The sequence below is a fragment of the Camelus bactrianus genome, chromosome 6, assembly GCF_048773025.1.
Source record: "Camelus bactrianus isolate YW-2024 breed Bactrian camel chromosome 6, ASM4877302v1, whole genome shotgun sequence".
Classification (NCBI taxonomy): domain Eukaryota; kingdom Metazoa; phylum Chordata; class Mammalia; order Artiodactyla; family Camelidae; genus Camelus; species Camelus bactrianus.
The window spans coordinates 25,198,302-25,212,037 of record NC_133544.1 but is presented as its reverse complement, the minus strand read 5'-3'; the positions used below and the strand labels follow the sequence as shown (position 1 = coordinate 25,212,037).

The 13,736-nt window shown below is 37.4% G+C and overlaps 1 protein-coding gene and 1 pseudogene across 7 annotated transcripts in view; both read left to right on the top strand.

The window, feature by feature from the left end:
• LIN52 (lin-52 DREAM MuvB core complex component) overlaps positions 1-13,736 on the top strand; it is a 118,846-nt gene that overhangs the window by 72,612 nt on the left and 32,498 nt on the right. Inside the window, exon 6 of one of the 7 annotated variants that reach the window (XR_006727786.2) lies at positions 13-202. The exons of the other annotated variants lie outside the window; for them this stretch is intronic. The gene's annotated coding sequence lies outside the window, so the exon portion shown is untranslated. The remainder of the gene's footprint in view (positions 1-12; positions 203-13,736) is intronic. 7 annotated transcript variants of the gene reach the window in all.
• Positions 213-11,896, top strand: LOC141577839 (small ubiquitin-related modifier 3 pseudogene; annotated as a pseudogene).

The window sequence follows — 13,736 nt, the reverse complement described above, 5'->3', positions numbered from 1 at the left end:
GTTTTTGCATAGAATAAAACTTTGAAAGAAAGAATCTATACACCTGGAATGCTGAACAGCTTCTGCATATAGAAATTCATTTCTGTATTGACATTAACCTCAAAGACACATCATTGATTGTACAGATGAAGTAAATGTACCCAGTAACTCAAACTGAACCTGGGCAATCATCAAGAAAGTAGTTCAAAGAATGTGATTAATGGTAGGAATATTTAAGTGTTTTATTCACATTGTCTTTTGGCCTTTGACTCAACTCTGGATTTATTAGAAATAGGACCCCTTAATCAAATCAGAGCTAGGTTACTAGGGACTTAATAAATTGTTTTCATTTAAAATAAACTTTTTAGCAAATTATGAAAACTAGCTTTTATAATCTCTCTACCTTCCAAAAAACTGAGCGTTTGTCAGCTAACAGGAATGCTAGTTTATTAGAATCAACATGAACATAGACGAAAAAAATGATTTAAAATGTGACTTTTTGATGGAATTAGTTCAGGTTGATTTTACAAGCACAGGATTTTTAACTCATTAAGATAGCATCTTCTACCCTGGACTTCATAAATTATTTATTTATTTTGAATAAGAAATAAAAACATTGAAATAAAATTTAAGGTAAAAGCATGGTAGATGTCTCCATTAAAAAAAAAACTTTTGAAAACTTCAATCTTGAAAAGAAACTAGACTCAAGAGCAAACCACTTGACCTGTGGTTTGGTTGTTCACTGTCTCAGCTTTTTACTTAACAAAATATGGTAAATAGTTGTAATTGGTTTAGTTTCTGCCAAATTTTGGATAGATCAAATTCATTATTTGTGGTTTGATTTCTTAAAAGTAGGACCATGTCTTATACTACTTTGATAGCCCCAAGAAATCCCAAACAGTGCTGGGAATTAAGAGGTTACCCGTGGCTTATTTTAAGATCTATTTCATAATGTTCACTTGCATTTTATACCAGTGGCCTAGTGGAAAGCATTTAAAAAGGAGCTGTTCTTAGCTTGCCAGGTGTTCCTAGATAGTACGTTCCTAAAATGTCAGTTCAAATATCGCTCCTTTTCCAAAGCTTTTCCTGTCCATCCATACATTCTGCAAAATTAATTATCCCAATTTCTGTCCTCATAATGTATTGTATACCTTCTTATAGCTTGGATGACATTGCTTGGTAATTATTTACTTTATAGTGTGCCTCTGACAGATTCTCAAGGTTAAGGACTGTATTGTAACCTTAACACTAAACACAATGCATGGCACTAGAGATAGAGCTAAAATTTTGGTAGAAATTCTAATCCTTGGCTGAATTATAATTTCTCCCTTTGTTGCTCATAGAGAAGGTAGTCTCTCTTCTACTTTTAGTTTCATGGTAAGAAATAGGCTATATGTTCATAATTTTAATAAAATAAACCCAACCCAATCTTTTAGTAATAAATTAGAACTACAGAGAATGGGAGACAAAATCAAAGTTCCCGGGTAATATAGGTTAGTGGCTCTCAAACTTTTAGCATGCATCATAATCACCTCAAGGGCTGCTAAAGCATGGATTCATGGGCCCAACCTCTAGAGTTTCTGATTCAATAGATCTGGGATGGGGACCTGAGAATGTGTATGTCTAACATGTTCCCAAAGTGATGCTAATGTGGTTGGTCCGGGGACCACACCTTGAGAACCACTGATATAGGTAATAAATTCTAACTAACCTACCTAAAAACCTCTATCATGCTGAAATAGGATCTGTTCCTGATTTCCCCACCTAGCTCTCTCTTTAAGGTCTTGAGGGAAAAGTATGTACTCCATAATTGCAAAGGTCTCTACAAGTAACTACATGGAACACAATTAAGCTATCGATGAGCACACCTTAGTGCCCAAAGGAGCTGGGAGAAAGGAGCTTACTTTTTAAGGAAGATTGGTTAAATTCTCTGGGTGTCATTATCTGCAAATATAAGAGTATGTAATGGGCATGCAATAAGAGTTTGCTGACTAGCTGATAAAACTAGTTTAGAATTCTGACCTTCTGATTTTGAGGCCAGTGGTCTAGCATCTATAAAATACTTCTTTTCACTTTCCCATCTTTATTGGTTTGAATGCAAATAAAATTAATTTAAAAATATATTTTAAAAGTAATTATTAAGCATTATAGTAAATGTTTATATAGAATCTAACCAGATTTCCTCCTTTATTATAGTTTGCCATATTGATCACCCATAAGTTGTTTTTAAGATCCTAAATTTTGACCTGTAGTGTCAGTGAAAAAGTATTTTTTCATTCAATACTTATTATATGTTAACTATGTACAGGTTAAACTCTGGAGTTTCAGTGATGCAGATATCACACAGGGTATAATATAATTTTCTGGCTGAAGATATTTTTGTGTTCTACTTCTTTTAAATTAATAATTGATGAATGTTACAGATAAGATTATTCAAAAACATCAAAACTGGATATTTGTGGAGAAAAAAAGGTTAACTAGCTGTTATTTCTACTCACAAGGAAAATAACCACTACCATACAGTTACCGACTGGGGCCCTTGGACTCTAATCAATAGAAATTGATAAGAGGCCAGACGAGAATTCCAGGCAAGGCTTTACTGGGGCTCGTACTGCAGCATGAGGAAGTGAAAACAAGAAACAGTTACCCTTGCTCTCCCACGGAAAGGAGCTGCTTGTCTCCTTAAAAGGGGTAACAACAGGCACAGGTCTGTGGGTTGGGCAGAAGACGTAGATTAGATGGTCTGCCCACCCCCTTGCTGGTGCTGTGTGCAGGGATCTTGTGCAATACCCTGCTTTTGCTCCCAGCACCTCAGAAATGGCAGTTGGTTTGTGGCCTTTTTGTATCGCGTTTTTCATAATTGCCCCAGCTGTGCATGCATGCAGTTATTTTTAGTTCCTTATAGTTTCCTTGTATTCTGTTGCTCAAGGAGACCTTAGTCCAGGTGCAGACACTCCAGTAAAGGGTCCCAGGTCCCAGCCTATCTCAATATGACTTCCTAAGTGGACTCGTCATACAGTCAAATCCTTACCTTGATGTGATGTGGTTTTAAAAGAAATTCACAATCAAATGAAGACAGTAATTGTTGTAGCTTTGTACTATTACATGATTTTAGAGGAAAAAGATTTTAAAGTTAAGTGTTACTGGATAACTACTATATATTGGGCATTTTTTCCCAAGTCTGTTAGGTAAATTATCTTTAAAAGTCTCTTCCGTTGAATGAATTTATTGTCTGGTCAAGTTGAGAACATGAACCATGCATACATGAAACCACAATACAAACAACTGAAAATCAAATTATCAGATAGGACAAGTAAGTTGTCTTACATTGGATAAGTCATCATCTATAAAGTAAAAGAGTGATCAAAATGAAGGAGGGGTACTCACTATGTCGTCAGCACCCAAATACTGCTACCACTGTGGGAATGTGGCAGCCATCTTGGAGCTGGATGAGCATCTCCAGAAAGATTTCATCATCTTTGAGGCTGCTCCCAAGAGACATGGGGCCTCCCCTCCAAAAAAGCCCATGGCTGACTACTTCCTGTGACCTCCTTGGCCCCTGCCGCCCTCCAGCCCCTCTGGCCCTGGACCGCTGTTGACTCTGCCCTCTTCTCCAGATGGAGGCTTGGTGTTGGGTGGGGGGGGGGGGTTGTTCCTGGCTTTGCTGTCCCTCAGAAGAGGGCACTTCGAGGGTGAGGAGTTTTCTAGACAGGACTTTTCAAAGCCTCAGCTCTATGTGCCTTCTCCCCTGTCTCCCCACATGAACCATGAAGTTTCCATTAATTTTGTTTTTCTTTGTTTTCTTTTGTTTGTTTGTCTTTAGATTAAAATTTTGAGAAAAACAAACAAAAAAAGGCAAAATTCTAATAAAAGAAGAAAAATAGTCAAAAAAGTGAAGTAGGGTCATCATTTATATACAGTTGTTGATAGTGTGAGGGCAGACTAGCTGAAGTTCAGCTACACTAGTGAATGTTTAGATTAAGCTGTTCCTTTCTGTATCTTGTTAGCTACTGGACTGTCCTAGACCTTAAAGTTAGTCTTGCTACTGACTAAAGCTTTTCCTGAGAAGATTCAATAAAGGAGTTACCAAGGACTCATTCTCTCCATCTCCCAAAGAATTTTGTAGAAGCAAAGTTGAGCCAGAGAGCTTCCTCATAGCTGTTTTACAAATAAATTGAAAATTGTACTCTTAGATTTGTCAGTATGATTTCTTAAATAATTAAGAGAGAAAGGTTGGAAGGCAGCAGCTCCTTATTATTAGGCTTAACCTGAGTTAGATTTGGTAAACTTTAAAAAATATGTAATCTGCTTTTGATTGTTTGGTCATGTGTAATTTGTTCCTTATCCAAAGAATTTAACGACGGAAATAAACATTCATGACATGAGAAGTCACCCACTTTCTACAGCTCTTCCTGTCCATCTATTTCCAAGCCCTCTGCAGAATTAATTATCCCCATCTCTGTGCCCTGGCCTACTCTTCATTGTATTATGATATGTAGTGATAATGAGAAAAAGCTATATTTCCAGAGAAGCATTTGGTGAGGTTTTCTTTTTATTATGGAGATTTTTCAAGCATGTACTAACTAGAGAGAATGCTATAATGAACCCCATGTCCCCCTCTGCAGCTTCAGTAAGTCAACTTTCTACCATTCTTGTTTCATCTCCACCCCCTTGTATCATACTTTTCTTTTGATTGTGTTGTTGGCTAGTGTATTTTAAAGCAAATCCTAATACCATTTCATTCATAAATATTTTAGTATGTATCTCTAATGGAAAGGCCTTTACACACACACACACACACACACACACACAATTATTACACTGAATTTAAAAAGTCATATTTCCTTAATAACATAGTCCATGTCCAGTTTGGCTCAAAATTATGTTTTTCACAGTTGGTTTGTATGAGTAGGATCTGGCCAAGGTCCACACATTGATTTGGTTGATACAACGTTCAGTCTCTTAATCTTCTCTATAAGCACACTCTCTTCTTCCTCTAGGGAAATACCGCATGGTATTTAATTGTTGAAGAAACTAGGTTGTTTGTCCTGGAGGATCTCCCACATTTTAAATTTGGATGATTTTATCCTGGTAGCATCCCAACATGTTCCTCTCCCCACCCCACCGCCAAATTTCCTGTAATCTGATAGAGTTAGAGAATAAAGTGGGTTTGGAGTCCATCTTTTTGGTAAGAATGTTTCGTGCGTGGTACTGCATACTTGCTGTTGCTGCATATCAGGAAGTATATGACCTTCATTTGTTCCAGTTTCAGTGAAGATCAGTGGGCTTAGGTGGTATCAGTCTGAACCATTAGCAGCTATTTGGTTTCCTGGAAATATAGTCCAAAGAGGAAAGGCAGAAGAAATGCTAGATTTTTTCCTCTTTTACTTACCAATTTTCAGAACGTGAAATGAGTTGAAGTGACTGAAGTCTTTTAAATAATAATATAGGTGTCCATACTTCATGTATAATCATTCTTTTTGACACTCAAAAGTGACCCATCTTTACTAATCTTTGGTAACTTCCTTGCTTTCAGCATGTCTCCATATTCGTGGTTCATTTTTACTTCTCATGCATTTCTCCAGGGAATCCTGGTCCTTTTACTAGAAACCTAGGTACTAATAGTGCTCATTGGTACTAGACATTTTCTATGGACAGGGTTAGTAAATAAATTGTTGTGATTTTTTTTTTTAGGAGAAAAAGAAATTGTGTTCCTACCAATATGCCCAGTTCAAATTAAAAATGTTAAAGGGCTGTGTTTGTGGGGGGGGGCAGTAATTAGGTTTATTTATGTATTTTTAATGGAGGTACTGGGGATTGAACCCAGGACCTCATGCCTGCTAAGCACGCACTGAGCTACACCCTCCCCCACTAAAGGGTTTTAATTTAATATATTTGATTTTATAATGGTATCTCTTTTCTCTTGTACTGGAAATCTTGGTTCCTAGTAACTAACAAGGTTGTTTGACTTACAGTAAAACTAGCGTCAAAGAACTAACTACATGTAACAACAGGACTGCTGAATGCAATTTAAGATTTCTCTGTGCTTCTTTTATATCCTCAGGATATATATACTTGTAAGGATATATAATCAGAATGTGTCTTTTAGAATTATCTTAACTTTTGTACTGTGTTGTTAAACCAAATTTTGGTGATTCAAGTTATTTTCAATTTATTTCTATTTAATACATTTTATTTTTTAATATATAAAATATTTATATGGTATCCCAAAGTAAAACATAAAATAAGATACATTCAAAGTGTCTATGTGGAATCTTAAAAAAAGACACAAATGAACTTATTACAAAACAGAAACAGACTCATAGACATAGAAAACAAACTTATGGTTACCAGGGGTAAAAGGGGTGGGAAGGGATAAACTGGGAGTTCGAGATTTGCAGATGCTAACTACTATATATAAAATAGATAAACAACAAGTTTTTACTGTATAGCACAGTGAACTATATTCAGTATCTTGTAGTAACCTGTAATGAAAAAGTATATGAAAAGAAATATATGTATTTCCCCATGTCCTAATTTTCCGCTATCATAATGTACTATACATACATCTACACCTTGCTTTTTTCCCACTTAACAGTATGTTCTAGAGATCACTCTATAGCAATATATAGGTCACCTTCATTCCTCTTTACAGCTGAGCAGTACAGTATAAGGAGTCCCCTCCCTATAAAAATGGATATTTGGGTTGTTTCCAATCTTCAGCTATTACAGATAGTGCTGAAATTAATAGGCATGTGAGTACCCTATTTAATATTTTTGCTGGGGTGTATTTGGGATAGCTTCCTGGAAGTAAAATTGCTAGCTAGGTCAAAGGGTAAAAACAGATAATTTTACAAGGACAATAATTTCTTATGCACGGTGTTGAATTAAGAATTGACAAGGAAGCAGAGTTCCTCTTTCCTTATCTATGAATAAATCGTTTCAGTAGATATATAATTGACCACCTACCATGTACCTGGTATTGTTCTAATTGCTGGGGATAGAGCAGGAGTCTCTGAAGAACTTCATGGAGCATGAAGGTAAAGTTAATTTTAGATTTTGCTAAGTTCTGTGAAGGAGGTAAGTAGGTTGACATGAAAGAGAGTAACCAGGAGGACTCACTTCGGATAGGGTGTTCAGGGAAGGCCTCTCTGAAAAGGTAACATTTGAGCTGAGATATGACAGATTAGAAACTGATTAACACTGCCATTTATAGACTTCCCTACTATATGCCAGGCGGTATGAAAGATTTTCATACCTTATTTTATCTCACAAGACTCTGCAAAGTCTGTTTTCTAATTCCCATTTTATGAATAAGAAAACTGATGCTCAGAAAAATAAATTTTATGCTCAAGGTCTTAAAACCTGTAAATGGGGGCTGGGATTTGAATCAAGGCTAGACTTGTGTAATTCCAAAGACATATAAGAGGAATCCTTTTTTTTTTTTTACTGTATACAGTGCCTCTCTTAACCAGAAAGAAAGCAGAGGATACTGAGTAATGTAATAAATGATTTAAACTCTGGTTTTAACCTGACAGAAATATGGTGGGTTTTTTTCCTTTTAAAATACTGTTTAAATTTACTGCTGAATGATTACAACTTTAGAATGCATAATATGCTTGTTTTCTTTGGGAATATTTGTTATATAAGAAAATAGAAAAACAAGGCTCCCTGTCCAAGCTAAATAAAATAATTTCAATATCTGTTTTTATTGTTTTTGATTTAATGGTGGCTCTATGTTTAAAATATCATAGCAAAAATATTCCCTAGATATTTCTAGCCTATTAAAACGGTGCACCTTCTAAGTATCCTATTTATTTATTTATTTCACAAATATTTGTTGAAATCTATATTCAAGGTACTTTACAGTGCTTGTTTAAAATAACTTCATTAAATGAAATAACTAATTGTTCAAGGTTCTGTAAATAGCCATAAAATTAACCGTAGGGGGAAATTTTTTTCTTGCATCAGCACTTACTGAGCACTTAAATGTATTTCATCTCATAACAATCCATTCAGGTAGGTACTGATCCCCCATTTTACAGATGAAGGAACTGAGGCACAGAGAGACTACATAATTTACCTGAGATCACCATCTAATACATGATAGATTCAGACCTAAAGTTTTTCTGTTATATATATTTAAAAGGTCATATCAAACAACAAGAAAGTAGGGAAATATATTCTTCCTTCCTAGTGAGTTAAGTCCATACTACTGTCCAATGAACCATGCATGAAGATTCATAGACATTTTCTTTAGTGCCTTAAACTAGAACTACCTGCAGTTAAAAACCAGATTCTAATTTTACAAACAAGGCCACCTCTAACAATATTAAAATGAAATGATACTATTCCCTGGCTTAAAGAAAAATTCTCCAGTAACCATGGGAGTGCTTGTGGTAGGAAGACAGCATCTTAAATCTCTATGTAAGTCATACACAAAGTGTTACTGCAACGAAAAAATAGTGGCGTGAGTAATACCTGCTCACAGCCCAAGACACTTGATGTATCTTGGGCCTTAGTGTTTGTTGGGTTTTGCAATTTCATGAGCAAGATTTGTATTTTTTTTCAGTTCTATATTTCTGTGTGTTCCACTTGATGTCAAATCTGTATTCTTAGATTGTAGTATCCCATTAAAAAAATAATCTCAGCCCCTCCTTCCCTCCCCTCTCCCTCCCCCCTCCACACTCATTTTGTATAATATGGTAATGATATCACCGTAGAAGTAATTACGGGTCATCTTCATTTCTTTCATCTCTGCCTGTTCTGATGGCTTCATTCCTTTGACGGAAAAGATTTGGCTCTGGGTGCTATGATTATTTTGTTAAGCGTTATTCGAATAGACAGGAGTGAGAGAAATTAATCAATCCAAATGCAATTAGCATCATGTTTAACCCAGTGATGGACGTCTCAAGGTGAAACAGCCAGGGGAGTTTCAGACATTATTATTCAATCCTGTGGTTCTTATCTAAATTATAATCAAGAGAGGTTTTTATTGGCCTCGCAGTGTGAGGATGTAACTCTTTCCCTGCCCTGGGGGGTCAAGAAGACTGGGCCTGCATCCTCTGTAGACTTTAGCTACTTCCAGCACCTTGGGGTGGAGATGTTCCAAGCAGGAAAGTTGTCTTAATGTCCAGGTCTTTTGAAATTCATCTATACTGTGATGTTGGTCTGATTTTCCCGAGAGTGGAATATTGCCTATGAATATATTACTCTGTCTAACTTGGGGCAAAAATATTTTGTGTACTGATGAAGTCACTTTGACTAGTTGTTATTCTTTCTTAACCTTACGTGATAGATTATTATTGCTGTACTCATTTTATGGATGAGGAAATTAAGACTGTGTGAAGCTACTAGCCTTTGGTCATAATAAGTGTTTCACCACGATGTATTACTGTGTAAAGGCCCTGAAGTGTGAATGTTCTGCAACAATTTATGAGCATTTATTAAAAGTTTGCTCCAAGAGTATTAATCCCTTGCTTTGTTCTCAGTGCCTTGCATTCACTTGAGTTTACCCTTGGAAAGAGAAGCAAGTGAAACTATGAAATAGGCCTGTGAAGCCCTCTGAAGAGGAAACAAAATACAAATAAGAAGTTATTAGCTCTCATTTTTAAACACAATTCTTTACTGTTTGTTTTTGTTTTGGTTTGTTTTTTAGTAGGGAGAAGGATGATGAAAAGGATTGAATATTTGAAATCTAGTCTTGTTTTGCTGTTAAAAGTGGGCAGAGCAAGGAGAGTTGATGCAAAAACACAGGCTTTCCTTTCACCTGAACACAACATTTTTCAAATGCCTGACAATTAAGATTCTTCTACTTCTGCTTTCAATCTTCAGGCATCATGGCTGACACTTCCCATATTTTATGTTCCTGCTTGATGTTTTATATTCTGAGAATAAATCTGTTGGCTGGATATTTCTGTCCTTTTTTCTCCCCCTGTTGTGAAAAGCCATTAAAATTATTTTCCATATTGGAACTGTCCAAATGCGTTTACCTGTACCTTGAGTCCTGGTTTTTCTTTTTTATATCACTTCTTGGATAACACATTCTCTGGAAATGGGCCTTACTATAACTTGAAGAAAAAAACGTTTGATATAAAATTATCTCTCTGAATTCACTGGAGGGAACGCTGTTCTTACCCAACGCTTTTGGAAGAAGAAGTCCTGTTAGAGAGACAAGACACCCAATAGAAGGAGAATCTGAAAAGTGTGCCCCAACAAGGAGTTTTTGAGAATTCTTAGGATGAAGATTTTCATAGTCAATGATTTTAGTTTGGTCACAGATGTAGCATCCAGACTGTTCTTTTCCTCAGATGTGTATTTCATTCTCCTTTTTTAAATGCTTATGCCCAAAAGATTTTGGGCAAAAGCCTCAAGGCTCTTCTGCCTGTATTCAAATGCTCCTTTTATATGTTTTAGAGAAAAGTGAAATTTCTACCAAAGACTTTTACTTGGGTGAACTCCCCCACAAGAATTGATTGAAAATGTTCAGGAGACCTTACTGCAATTACACCACCTTCTGAGGGCCACCAAGTATTCTGATGAGATCCTAAGAGAGCCTTTTTCATCCAGAGACACCATGATCAGTTCATAGCACCTACTGCTCTTGACAATTGCCCCAGCCCCAGCTGCTCTTATGTTAGAGGCATTACAAAGTGCTTAGTCCTTGACTTGAGTCATCGATCACTTAGCCATACATTTTGTGCGGAGATCTGAGCTGGAGCACGGTGAAGAATCTCAGTCTGGCAGACTGCCTGGAACTGCTCTGCTGTATGCCGGCTCTGTGCCAGAGTGACAGGAAAACTTCCACATTCCTGGGAGAGAGAACTCAGCATTATAAACCACATTGGTTTCCTTTGTTCTCCCCTAATGTAGCAAGATACCTGTGAACAGCTAGCTCACTCCATCTCAAAGGCCACTTCTAATTTATTTGAATTTTCCCTAATACCTATTACATAGTAAGCTCTCATGTGACTAACAACTATTCATCCACCCACTTCATGCTTCTCCTGCACAGCACACACTGATGCTGGGAGATCCCTTGTTATTAGAACGCATTCAGCATTTCAAGGACCAAAGAATAATTTTTAAGGAAAAGTCAAAACCACTGTTATAACAAATGGTATCATTTCTACAAAACATCTTCTATAAAGCTAATTAAATAAATAACCTTTTTTAGCCCATTGATTTAAACCAAACTAACTGTGGTTTTATGTGTTCCTTTTTGCCAGAAGCAGCTACTGGTATGGTTAAGGAAGGTGGCTGCCTTTAACTAATACCCAAGTTTGATCCTCCAGAGTATCTGTGTTACACAGATGCAAGTCATTCACGTTTCCTTCTGTTTTGCATTTGAGATCTTTTAAGAAAAAATAAATAGTTCATCCCCTTTTTGCCACTCTTGGTGCTGCTTGTATGATCGTTTGGTACTAACCTGGTACTTCTCCTCAGTGGCAGCTGAGGAGACTCTGTTGTTTTTCATGGCAGATGAAAAACCCCAGGAAGGTGTCAAGACTAAAAACAATCATTAATTTGAAGGTGGCCAGGCAGGACGGTTCCGTGGCGCACAGATTAAGATTAGGAGGCGTACACCACTTAGTAACCTAATGAGAGCTTCCTGTGAAGCGTAGGGTTTGTCAATGAGGCAGATCAGATTCCAGTTTAATGGGCAGCCAATTCAGGAAACCGACACACGTGCACAGTTGGAAATGGAGTTTAAAGACAGTCAGCATGTTCTAGCAGCAAACAGGAGGTGTCTGCTACGAAGGGAATTTGCTGGTTACTCCAGAACTCAGTTCCCACAGACCAAGAAAACATGTACAGAAAACTGCAAATTGGCCCTCCCACATCCAGACTACCACAGAATGGATTTCTCTATTCTTTCATGTACCCCTTCCTCACTCCTTAGTTTTACTTAGAGTAACTGGCAGTATACGCAAGCATATTGCCTTTTTTTTTTTTTTTAAATGAATGACCAATGCTATGTTTTGGTCAGCAATGAATGGGTCAGGAATCTGGTTCCGTGACAGCACCCCCTTTCTACATTAGTGGCATGCTCATTCAGCTCTTGTCTTTCATATTCCAGTAGGTTATTTTGCTCTCACTGTTTAACAGAAAACACACACAAAAAAATCCTGGCGTATCTTGTTCAATTGGAGAATTTTAATGTTTTTCACCAAGGCAATTTTACAACTTTTCTGTACATAGCTGTTATGTGTAGGGCAGTCTGTCTTTAAGCAGGGATAAATTACTCTAAAAGAAATAAATCCTAGATAATTTTCCCATCAGATATCTTGTTGCTTAAATAAACTTCTTGTTTGACATGAAAGAAAGAGGAATACAGTAGCTAGCATTTCTAGGATGCCAGTGTGGCCCTTGCATTCATCCCACCTTGAACAGATGAAGAGACTGAACAGAGAGGTGACTTGGTGACTTGTGGTCCAGGGTCAGTGTAGGAGCTGGGGTTTAAATCCAAGCCTGTGTGATGCTCAAAGCCCTGCCCTTTTTTACAGCATTGTGCTATCTCCTTAGTTTCCTGGCCACTCATATTAGAGTCTTCTAAACAGCCTGTTGTTGCTTTTCAGGATGGGAGAGAACCAGTGGAAAGTAACTCTTCTCTACCTTGCTAATGTTTTTAATTATATTGAGGAACAGAAATATTTAAAGTAGTTTGCATTGGAATTGAAAACCAAACATTATGAGTTTCTTCCATTTCATTAAAAGTTACTTAATCTTTAACATCGTTCCCTATATTAAAGCCAGGCAGAGTTTTATCAGGCAATTGCCTCAAAGTTATAATCTGGAAAATCTTTCTGTAATGAAACCCATATGTCATGGACGAAAGGTGCAAAGCCCTGGCAGAGAGGGCTGGTCTTGTGAGAGATTCTGCACCCAATCTCGTTAACCAGGGTGCCTCTGGTAATCCCTCATCCCCTCACCGGTGAGAAATCAATCTGTACCACTGAATCTTTTTCAACCAGCCACCAGAAAATTTACTGCATTGAAGGCAGTTTGGGGATAGTCATTGTGGAAAGGGAGCCAGAGGCAAGGCTAAATGTAGGCCGGAGGATTCAGAGAGTCTAAAGAAGAGATTATATTAAAGCATACACCACCTTCACAGCAAGCAGGATGGAGTCCTCCCTTCAGCCCTGACCTCTCTGAAGTGTACCCAGGTATTTACAGCTACCATGAACCTGAAAGCCCGAGAGAAACTATGAAGAGGGTAATAGAAACTGCATAAAAACTGCATAAACCTGGAAGCTGATTATAGTTTATCCATTTGCTATCTATAAATGTGTACATGTTGCCCCTGCCCCACACACTCTGCAGCAGTTCACATGTTCACTGGTGACAGTCTTGATTGTGACTTTCTCAGTTTATGGTCTGTGCCCAGCATGGGAGGGCCTGAAAACCATGACTTGACGTGGAGGTCATGCTTCTCTTCTACTCAGCATGCACTGTGCTGGCTGAAGACCAGTGATTGGCATAGTGATTGGAAAGTGGTGGCAATGTTGCCTTCCCATTGAATCTTATAATCCTAGAGAATTAATCCAGAATTAGAATACAGTTAAGAAGTGTTGTTGACTCCAGATAAAACTCTCTCTAGCAATCTTAATGTCTCTAGGATGGTCTTCTAACACATTGTGGAAAAAAAGAACCAGGAGAGAAGGCAGGGATTGGAAGTGCCAAACTGAGGAGCATGTAATCTCACCCCGGCCATTAATGCGAGAATTATACCAAGCTGTAACTACTGGGAAGAAAGA